Below are 9,501 nucleotides of genomic sequence, written 5' to 3'. Positions count from 1 at the left end.
AATGTTGGACTGTTTTACACAGAGGAGAGTGAGTCTGTCGGAGCACACAGAGACACTGAGGAGTGACAAGTCCAGAGTGTAAACCCAGGGAACAGAGTGTGAGTGAATGTGTTGTTGAAGGTGTGGAGGTGGGTCAGTTGGTCAGAGGAGACTGTGTAGAAGGACAGAGAGCCAGCAGGACAGTCCACAAACACTGCTACTCTCCCACGAGAGGAGCAGGGCTGAGGGAGATGGGTTCGACAGTCATTATGACGAACAAAGAAACCACCTTTAGAACACAGCAGACTCCAGGACTGATCATTGAATCCAAACAAACTGTCATAATCGTCTCCTTTCCTTCTGATTCTTCTGTAAGACACTGATATATTAAACATCTCCACTCCACTGGACCTCCCAGTAACAGCGACCAGTCAGACCAGTGGAACACAGAATCTGACGCCAGATGTCAAATCTGTCCTGATGATCTGGATACGGCTGCTCCTCTGTCACACGTGTCACCTTCTTGTTGTTGTCAGACAATTTGAGTTTTCTGTTCACTGTGTTTGGATCCAGAGTGAGATCACAGAAATCTGATCGAGAGAAAACACAACACAGCAGCAGTTAGTCCCCTGTCCACTCTCATCATTCCACTCTTCTGTTTGTCTCACATTTATGTGAGTGTAAAAACATTTCCTTTCACAGCCCCACAGTCTATTTCAGATTATTTTCAGTATAAATCTGGAGTCTATTTCAGATTATTCTCAGAGTAAATCTGGATTTCTCTGGAGTTTGTTGCTGCAGTGACAAAATGCAACAACAAGTGTGTAACAGAATGTTGACAGACGCTTTGTTTGTGTGACAAAAATAAAATCATAAAACTGACCAGAGTTAAATGGGTTAAGTCGGACTTACATCTCCAGATTAGATTCATCCATCGTTCTCCAGCAGGTCTCAGTCTGAAGGAAACACACCATGTCAGAGTTTGTTTCAGAGCATTTTCACTCCATGTGACATTCAAATATGTTCTTTTGACCCTAACACTCTTCTCAATCTGTGGTGCACAGGCCTCTGGTGATTCTGAAGTCTGTTTTTATTCATGACACTGTCATTTATGATTTTGAGTGTTAAGCAGGCGAGCATGTCCATACCTGAGAGTGTCCAGTGTGCAGTGGGGGTCCTCCTGTAGAGCACACAGGAGCTTTACTCCTGTGTCTCCTGGATGGTTGTAGCTGAGGTCCAGTTCTATCAGATGGGAGGGGTTGGACCTCAGAGCTGAAGCCAGAGAAGCACAGCCTTCCTCTGAGAGCAGACAACCTGACAGTCTGAGGACACAGATTATTGGAATCAGTCCATTCATTAAAAACATTCAACCCAAATGAGACAAAGAACAAGTCCCAGATCTTTATGTGACTTTATCAAATGTGATTTTCCAACGCAAATACCAACAGGTTATAACAGGTAATAATAGTGAAGAATATGAACCCCTCTGACCTGAGCTGTTCCAGTTTACAGTGACGACTCTTCAGTCCAACACACAACATCTTCAGCCCCGAGTCCTTCAAGTCGTTGAAACTGAGGTCCAGGACTCTCAGACTAGAGGACTGGGAGCTGAGGACTGAGGACAGAGCTTCACAGCTTCTCTCTGACAGGTTACAGCTGCTCAGTCTGGAGAGAGAAAACATTGTTTATGTAGAAAATGAACCAAACCATCTTGTTAAACAAAGGAGACTCACAGAGTTTTGTTGGAGGCCTTGACCACTGGCAGCAGCCTCAGGAGAACCTCCTCTGAAGCAGAATATTTCTTCAGCTCAAACTGGTCCAGATCTTCTTCTGATGACAGTAAGATGAAGGCCAGAGCTGACCACTGAGCAGGAGACAGTCCACCTTCAGACAGACATCCTGATCTCAGGTACTGTTGGATCTGCTCCACCAGAGAACGATCATTCAGTTCATTCAGACAGTGGAGCAGGTTGATGCTCCTTTCTGCAGACACATCCTCACTCAGCTTCTTCTTGATGTATTCAGCTGTTTTCTGATTGGTCTGGGAGCTACTTTCTGTCTGTGTCAGCAGACCTTGTAGAAGGCTCTGATTGGTCGACAGTGAAAGACCCAGGAGGAAGCGCAGGAGCAGGTCCAGGTGTCCGTTTGGACTCTGTAAGGCCTGGTCCACAGCTGTCTGATGAAGATGCTTTAGTTTTTTTTCCACACTGAACATTGTAGACTTCTGTGTTTTCTGTGAGAGCAGGTTGATCCCAGTGTTAATGAAGGTCTGATGGACGTGAAGAGCAGCCAGAAACTCCTGCACACTCAGATGGATGAAGCAGTAGACCTTGTCCTGGTACAGGCCTGGCTCCTCTCTAAAGACCTGTGTGAACACTCCAGAGTACACTGAGGCCGCTGCAGCGTCCAGCCCACACTCGCTCAGGTCACTCTCATAGAAGATCAGGTTTCCTTCCTGCAGCTGTTCAAAGGCCAGTTTTCCCAGAGACTCCACCATCTTCCTGGTCTCTGGACTCCAGTGTGGGTCTGTCTCAGATCCTTCTTCATACTTGATGTTCTTGACTTTGGCTTGAACCACCAGGAAGTGGATGTACATCTGAGTCAGGGTCTTGGGCAGCTCTCCTCTCTCTCTGCTTTTCAACACAAGCTTCAGGACTGCGGCAGCGATCCAGCAGAAGATCGGCAGGTGGCACATGATGTGGAGGCTTCTGGATGTCTGATGTGGGAGATGATTGTGTCGGCCTCGTCTCTGAATCTCTTCCTGAAGTACTGCTTCTTCTGCAGGTCAGTGAACCCTCTGACCTCTGTCACCATGGAGACGCACTCAGCAGGGATCTGATTGGCCGCCGCGGGTCGTGTGGTTATCCAGAGGCGAGCGGAGGGAAGCAGGCTCCCCCTGATGAGGTTCACCAGCAGCACGTGCACTGAGGCGGACTCTGTGGGGTCGCTCAGGACCTCGGTTTTGGTGAAGTCCAGAGGAGGTCTGCACTCGTCCAGACCGTCAAAGATGAAGAGCACCTTGAGGTCTTCAAAGCTGCAGAGTTCTACTTGTGTTTGACTAAAGAAGTGACAAACAAGTGTCACCAAGCTGAAGCTTCTCTCCTTCAGCACATTGAGTGCTCTGAAAGTGAACGGGAACAGCAGCTGTATGTCCTGGTTGGCTTCACCTTTAGCCCAGTCCAGAGTGAACTTCTGAGTGAGCACTGTTTTCCCGATGCCAGCCACTCCCTTTGTCAGCACTGTTCTGATGGCTCCATGTGTGTGAGCTGGGCCTTTAAACATGTCTTCACATGTGATGGCTGTCTCTGCTGGGCCTGGTGTCCTGGAGGCTGTTTCCATGTGTCTGACCTCATGTTCCTGGTTGACCTCTGAAGACCCTCCCTCTGTGATGTAGAGCTCTGTGTAGATCTGATCCAGAAGGCTGGAGTTTCCTGCTTTAGCGATGCCCTCAAACACACACTCAAACTTCTGCTGCAGGTCAGACTTCAGTTTATGCTGATAAACTTCAGAATCACTCCCTGAATGAAGACAACAGATACAGACCTGAGTCTCAGAGAAGATAAAATGATTGTGAGCACCTTGTTAAATGTGTTAAATGGTCCTACAGCTCCTCAGACGCTCAGCCAGCTCCTTCTGCTTCATCCTCCTCAGGAAGTTCAGTGTAATCTTCAGAACAGCCTCACTGCAGCTCCTCTGCTCTTCATCCTCATCCTCCACAGGATCTAAACCTTCTGACTCATCTGTACTCAGAACCTTGTGGAGCTTCTTCAGCTCCTTCTGGACAAAAGTGAAGATGTCCTCCTCCAGAAGCTGAACAGACACATTATAAACAACACAAATGCACTCAGTGTCAGATCTGTGTGAAACAAGCTTCATTCATCTGAACATTTCCAAACTTTAGTGAATGACACACCTTAAATATGGAGTCCAGCTGTGTGTGATGGTGCTGACCACTGGAGACCTCTGGACCTGGCTGCTCCCCTCTGTCACAGACACACATGAAACATGCATCATTATTATTTATTATTTATAGATTGTTCTTATGATCAATGCTTTTGAAAACTCGTGGCTCTGTGGCAAAATGATGTGTCTCTTCCATAGAGCGATCACTCCTGAGGGACTCACAGGTGGAGGACGCTTCAGAAGACTCTGTGCTGGAGTCTGCTGGATTTAATTAACAGGAAAATACATTTGGACTTTAAATTTAAATGATAAACCAGAGCTTTGTTTTGGACAAATCTCACACCAGTGTATTTTTAAATATGGTTTTACCCTAAACTTTAACTTTTTAATTATAGTGACTGAGTCTTTACTTCCACAAACTAAGGAAACTTTCACCTGAACAGAATTTATGAAACACTACATAACTTGTATACCAGATCTAACTCCACATATACTTCTAATATCATGCACCATAATACACAGCGCTCACTTACAGCTCTCTCCTGAAGGATATTGGGCATCCCATAGACTTGTCACTCCTGAGGGACTCATAGGTGGGACCAGGTTCAGTCGGAGGATGTTTCTGGTGGATCCTGAGACACAGAAGAAAACACACTTCAGTAACAGTAAAACACATAGGACTGTTGTGACTCAGATACAAAGTGTTCAGGAGGCCTTCACCGCAGACAATGTTTGTCTTTCATTTGAAGTGTACTTTCATTGTTTTTTGAACACCTTTTTATTTCAAACCTGACGTTCATGTCTGTTTTTCATGTTCAGACTCTGTCCTGGTACGGGCCTGACAGTGACACTGAATATGACATGGCTGGTGCTCCCCTCCCTCTTTTCCCGTGCGTGCGTGCGTGGTCTCCTGGACCTGATTCACCTCACCTGCAAGCAATCAAGAGCCAACTACTTGAGACCTGCTCACCTGAGAGATTCTGCCAGATTGTTTTCTACCAACACACGGAGAACCTCCTCAATCTCTTTGCCACGACATTTTATTTACCTGCCCTCTCTGCTCTCCAGTGATCCTGCCGTCTCCAGCCCTGCTCCTGCTCTCATTCTACCAATTGTAAAATTGTTCTGTCACAGCACATCCAAAATTCTATATTGTTGGTGTCTCTGCTGGTGTGGACTTTCATCATGAGGCTCCAGAGCTGTTTTATTGTCACATATATAAGTTTTCCCCACAGCATCTGTGCTGCCTGTGATGAGGCACAGACTGCACACTTTACCCACACTGGCAGGAATTTTATATGCCACAGCGCTCACAAATTGGTTCAGATGTCATCATATATGGACTTGTACCATCCCACTCCAGCCACCAGCAGCCAAGTCCAGACCCACCTGGACACGCCCCCTCTTTCATGCTAGTGCTAGTGCTAAGATCGGCCCATGGGTTTGTTGGATTCAGGTGATTTTTTTGCTTCTCACTGATATATAACATTCATATGTACAGATGAATTAGAGTTTGTTTTGTAAATGTGTGTCGAAAAAGCATTTGACCCTGAAGGCAGGTTTGGACATTTGGACCAGATCTAACTTCACATATACTTCTAATATCATGCACCATAAAACACAGCGCTCACTTACAGCTCTCTCCTGAAGGATATTGGCTGCATCATAGACGTGTCACTCCTGAGGGACTCACAGCTGGGACCAGGTTCAGACGGAGGATGTTTCTGGTGGATCCTGAGACACAGAAGAAAACACACTTCAGTCACAGTAAAACACATGGGACTGTTCTGACTTAGGTCAGATACTTCAGAAGGTTCTACAAAGTGTTCATGAGGCCTTCACCACAGACGCTTCAGTACGGCACATTCAACAACAAACACATCCAGTTTAGATATTTTTAAAGTTTGAATTATGGAACAAAGAACAGACTTGTGTGTATCATTCTGATTTGAATGTGATTCTCTGTGAACTGTGGACCACTCCTGGACATGTTTTTATTTCATTCAAACCACGTCACCCACATTATATTCAAATGTTTGTTGACATAAAGTGGTGACATTATAAGGTGTTGTGAGTGTGACTTACTGTGGACCATGTTCTCTTTTCAAATCAATCCCTCCATCATTAGAGCGATCACTGTTGAATGAGTGGGCGCTGGTCCCAGGAGCAGGTCTGTGGACACAGATGGAGCAGTGGCTTTAGTCTGAGCTCTGACATGGAGAACAGTGGTGGAGCGTTAGAGATGGTCCCTTACCTCTGAGCTTTGGGGGGGTGAGTGGTTTTAGAGGGAGGGGCTCCGTCCTCTCTGTGCTCTCTCTGATCCATGCTCTGTTCATTTGCTTCAAAAGGAAAAACACACAAAACATTCATCCCAAACAACACGAATGTTTAAACATGTCACAAATGTTTCTCTCCTCAATACACACATTATTATGTCAGCCCCGTTTGGAAACAGACTCGATTGGTCCGGTTCAGAGTTTGTTTGTCTTTATTCACACCTGAAATAAAGTCCAGACTTTCAGGGGAATCGAACTCTTGTCCGTTTGAATCAGACTGAAGCCCAAAGGCAAAACTCTGATGAGTTAATAGAGCAACTTTAACACCGAAGAGTTCAACACTGTGGTTTACAAACAACATGTAAAATATCACTTTACAAAGAACAACATGTAAAATATCGTCCAGTTCGTCTCTAAGTTTAGAGCAGTGCTTCTCAACTGTGGTGTGAGTCCCACTAGTTCAGATATTTGCTGAATTCATTGAATCCACATTTTTGTTCTCCTTTGGCTCAGTCCTTGGTTGTGTTTGTTGCACTGAAAAAGGTTTTTAAAAACCTGCCTCCTTATTTGAGTGGGCTTGCCTCTCCACAAACCTGACTCTCATTTGTCCTGAAGGAGGCTCTCCTCCTCCTCATGCCTCCTCCACAAATGCACACAGTGTTCCTCTAATGAATGCATTTGAACGGTAAATGTTGTAGAACAAAAGCTGCTACAAAACGTCCCAAATGTGAAAAGAAGTTGATTGTATTTGAAAGTATTTTTCAGTTTCTCCACAGTTTGAGGAAATAAGACACAGGAATAAGAGCCACACTTTTGGACTGGAGCAGCACATCACCAGACCAACGCCTCACACTGCACAAGACAAACATACATCTGTGTGTGGACTTTTTCCTCACTTTGTTTCACTCTTTTCTTTGCTTTCTATTTGGCTTGTTGCCTCTGATTTCTTGTTTTCTGTGTTATTAGTTTGATCACTTTCTGTAACCATGGACACCATTCAATGTGTTGAACAGTGCAAATGGACTGACGTTCTACAGCACACAGTGTTGGCTCCAACTTACTCACTTCTACTTAGTTACTGTCATTGGATTACAAGTACCTCAGTAGTGTAATGCACGAGTGTGAAAATCCTGGTGCTGAAATGAGGCCGGTCCCTCCTCATAGGCGGAGAAGCAGCTTGGAGCTGAAATCACCCAGTAAAGTCTCTGTGACGTCATTTGAGACGTTTCAACAACTCCTGTGTTTCTCTCCATTTAAAAGTCTTGAATCAAACACAAAAGCTCACATTTGATTCATTTAGACCAGGGGTGTGCAATACGTTGATCCCGATCTACCAGTTGATCGCCAAGGTTGTGTGGGTAGATCGTCGTGTCTTAGTATTCGTCTCGGGCTCGGTCTTGTCTCTCACTCAAGGTCTGACACTCAACAAGTGTGATCATATTTCATTACGGCCGCTGCTGTTGGTAATAAACTTGTAGCGGGTGCAGGAGCGTGTGGGGCGTCTCAGTGCAGCCTGTGCGCTCATTTGAAACCCGCGGAGACTCTACGGCACATCACAAACACACACGCTCCCTATGCACGGCTCGTCTGCGACAGCGTGTGCCCTCGTGTACCAGCGTGCATCACAGGGCAGGTTCAACTTCCTAAACATCCTACCTGTCCATCTGCCTCACGTCAGCACGCCGCCCCTCGCCTTTTCACGCTCTCGCTCCTTCCTGCGTACAGCGAACACAAGCCCCTCCCACAGTGCGGCTGATTAGAAGAGCAAGACCAAACGTGAAGCAAAAACCAGTCTAAATTTGTGTTCCACAAAGCAGGTCTACAGCATAGAGCGGATCTACAGAACAGACCTACTGCCACATTTGGCTGAAGTTTGTCTAACAAAAGTGCACAAATGCATCTGTGTTTGTCACAATGTGTGTTTGGTTTGGTAAACGTGCAGAGGCTGGTAAATATCACTGCAAAACCAGAAAAGAATGAAACTCCAGTTTGAAACTTTAAAAAACAGGTTTAAAAATCTTCCTTCACTTTTTTCACAGTTTTGTGTAAAGTGCCAGAGGAAGTTCTCTTAAAGAAGAGGTTCTCAAACTGTGGGTGAGGGTCCAAAAAAGGGGCACAGAGTGTTTCAGTGCAGTTTGCTTGACTTTGTATTAGGTAGATCATTTTGACAGTAGCTCACAGCTGAAAAAGTGTGAACACCCCTGATTTAGACAAAACTGCAAACAAGTCATCCCAAACTCATGGAATTAAGTTACTTTACTGAGGCACTAACTAAGTAGTGTAATAGATACAATTTTAAATAAGTAACTAAAGAGTTTTTCAAAGTCACTTCCCCAACACACAACGTCACAATGAAGTGTTGACATGATGAAATAAACAGAATGATGTTTGAACGACTAAAAGGAGCTCTTGGTTTCTTCATTAAGGCTCAGACAATAATCTAGAGCAGGAGACAAAGACTTTTACACATCAGTTAGCAGTATTTTCCTTCAGGTTTGCACTTTTATAACAAACACAAACAATACAAATGCACTTTAGAAAGAATCAAGTCAAACCTTGTTTGAAACAGCTGAAAGAGGCAGAGGGAACGCGTCTTTAACACCAGCAAATGTTCAACTTTTATAATCTATAATTTTGTGACTATGGACTTTGGCCCTGAGATGAACGAGAGTCTGATAAAGTATTGTGTGTGTGTGTGTGTGTCAATCATTAACATATTAAAGTACACTTGATAAAAGCCAAAGAGTCAGTGCAGGTTACACAAAAGTCAAACCTTTATGACAGAAAATATGTTATATTATATTTGATAGATAATATATTGTTAACCTCACAGCATAATTGCCTAAGTCATATTTGAACATTTCTTTGGAAGCACTTTGCTATTTTGGATTGATATTCAGAAAGTTCAACCAGATGTGTGAACAAGTTTCCATAAAGTAAGACACAACACTGATTGCATAACAAATAAAAGTGACTTAGGCAGAATATGCATTGACTTAAGCAATTTTTCTCTAACGGTCATTCCACCTCAATTCACCCAAAAAGTGCAGTTTGAATCTTCACATTGTCCAGTTGCAAAGAAAATTAGTTTATGGTGTTACGACCCAGCTCTGCTAGGGACAGGGGGAAGTAACAAAAAAAACCCAAGATGTTAAATGGAATAAATTAAATAATGTTTTATTAACAGGAATGTAAAGGTAAATTAACAAAACAGACTAAAATATATACAGAAAATAACCTAAACTAAGAAAACAAAACAATAGACAACAAGTTTTGTGCAACAAAAGGAGTCACGCAGGCTCACACAAAATGAGTGGTAAAATTAAGGGACACACACAAAACT

At 44.1% G+C, this 9,501-nt stretch overlaps 1 pseudogene; it reads right to left on the bottom strand.

The window, feature by feature from the left end:
• Nucleotides 1–309: 309 nt before the first annotated feature.
• On the bottom strand, nt 310–6,430 carry LOC129411450 (NLR family CARD domain-containing protein 3-like; annotated as a pseudogene).
• Nucleotides 6,431–9,501: the final 3,071 nt, after the last annotated feature.

This window comes from Boleophthalmus pectinirostris, unplaced genomic scaffold, assembly GCF_026225935.1.
Source record: "Boleophthalmus pectinirostris isolate CB_2022bp ecotype Guang Dong unplaced genomic scaffold, ASM2622593v1 HiC_scaffold_1, whole genome shotgun sequence".
NCBI lineage: Eukaryota > Metazoa > Chordata > Actinopteri > Gobiiformes > Gobiidae > Boleophthalmus > Boleophthalmus pectinirostris.
Note: the sequence above shows the minus strand (reverse complement) of the source record. Positions and strands in the feature narration are given on the sequence as shown.